Here is a 2027-nt window from a genome sequence, read left to right on the forward strand (position 1 = left end):
TTTCTTTTGATCACGGCTGCAAAACAACCCAAAACGCAGTCGCAATCCCGTCTTCAAGGAAGGTAAAAGTAACCTTAAATGTTTATTTATTCCTTTCAGTCGTCATTTGTATGCATTTACAATTGTTTTATGTCTGTAAAACTATAATTGTAAAACTATAAAAACATGTTTTGTGCTAACATTTTTGAGACTTGAGCAACAGTTAGCAAAGAACTAAAGAGTCAACCGCTGATGACATCATAGATGGGGGACGGAGCTGACTTGCGCTTCCTGTTTCCATGTATTAGCAAGCTAATAGGATGCTAGTGTAACGCGCCCTGTTTCGCACCTGCCTGCACCGGGGCTCGAATACAGGACTTTCGTAATGGGAGGCGAGGGCGCTGACCACACGACTAAAAGCCCAGGCTGTCGGCCGCGTCTTCAGCGCAGCTCTTGAGGCAGAGGGAGTGAGGTTTTTGCCAACGTACACTCGCACAGCCTCACAGGCTGGCATCCGTTACACTAGCAAGGACATTTTGTGATAAAAATACATGATTTAATATTTATTATAACAACATTATCAAATGCCTCGATTTTTGTATTTTTTGGGTGTGCAACAAATGCTTGTTTCCCAAAGTAAAGGATTAGCTAAATGCTAGCAACAGCAGCAACAATACTTGTTTGAGCTGTGTCTTTGTGTCCTAACTGTTAGATGACGCCTCTGATTGTTTCTCAGCCTGATAAACTGGTGGAATTAGTTATTATCTCTCACCCTTTCTCCCTGGTCAGTCAGGTTCCTTTGTGTTCCTGTTAAACACATTTTTATAGTCACTGGTTACAGGTCACATGTGTGAACTGAGTTTCACTTGTAAATCTGTGGAGATCTTCACAGCCTCGAGGTCCAACTGTGACTCTCCATTGGAACACGGAACATGGAGTTGGCATGTTTTCCCGATGCTTGCATGGGTACTCCAGCTTTCTTCCATATCCCCGACAACATGCATAGGCTAGTTAGAGACTTGGGCTAATTGCAGACTCTGAATCTTCCATATTGTTCGTCTTGATGGGGCTTGTGATTGAAAATAAGGTGGCCATCAAGGGACAAAACACAAAGACATGTCATGTTAACTACATTGCAAAAAAAATGTTTGCCTCAGGTTTCATTGCCTTAGGATAAACCTCTAAGCGTGTATTTTACTGCAGTCTGTTGATATTATTTATTATTTTGGTATTCCAACCTGACAGTGCAGCATACCATCTGAGAAATGACATGATTTTAAAACATGTTGAGTGTTTCACCCCAACATCCAATTGAATTTAGGTTTGCAGAGATGAAACAGACGAAGTTTGTGAGCAGCACATCACAATATAAACCTTCTGCAAAAATGGCTGCCACTAAACATCCCCAAAAGGTTGAAAGACAGAGATGGAAAATATCATTTCAAAGTCAAACTTCATCTCAAGCAACCTTGCCTCAAAATGCATACGGGCCTGTGGAGTGATGACATCACACAAAGCAATAACATCACAACATTTGAAAAGAAATATGAAAACAATCTTTTTGATCGACGTAAAACGAGGAGGAAAAATATGTTTTGAGGGTGCAGATGATGTATTTTTCTTCAACTGGTGACATGATTGGCTATATTGCTGTGATCACGTGAGGATGTAATTATCCAACTGTATTATTAAATATTGTATATTCTTGCATGAGTAGGTAATTACGTATTCACGTAAACATGACGAAAGGTCATCTGAGTGATGGGACAGGACACCATAAGCTTTTGCTTCTTCCTGATCCTCATGATCTCGATAGATCCTTTTGATCTCGTGACTGTTGAACAAACAGTAGCCACGAGGCGGCACAGAAAAGGAAATATTGTACTTTAAAATCCGTTGTGTGCTGAGGTGGAGCGGACGGGTTTCATGACAGCCACGACACGAAAGGACTTCAGGTGGATCGCACACCCAGTGTGACGTCACACCACAGGTGGCTTTCAGCATCTTCTCACCCACGGGCCAGCCCCTCCCACGAGCAGCAGCCTATA

This window comes from Dunckerocampus dactyliophorus, chromosome 6 (assembly GCF_027744805.1).
Source record: "Dunckerocampus dactyliophorus isolate RoL2022-P2 chromosome 6, RoL_Ddac_1.1, whole genome shotgun sequence".
Lineage (NCBI taxonomy): Eukaryota > Metazoa > Chordata > Actinopteri > Syngnathiformes > Syngnathidae > Dunckerocampus > Dunckerocampus dactyliophorus.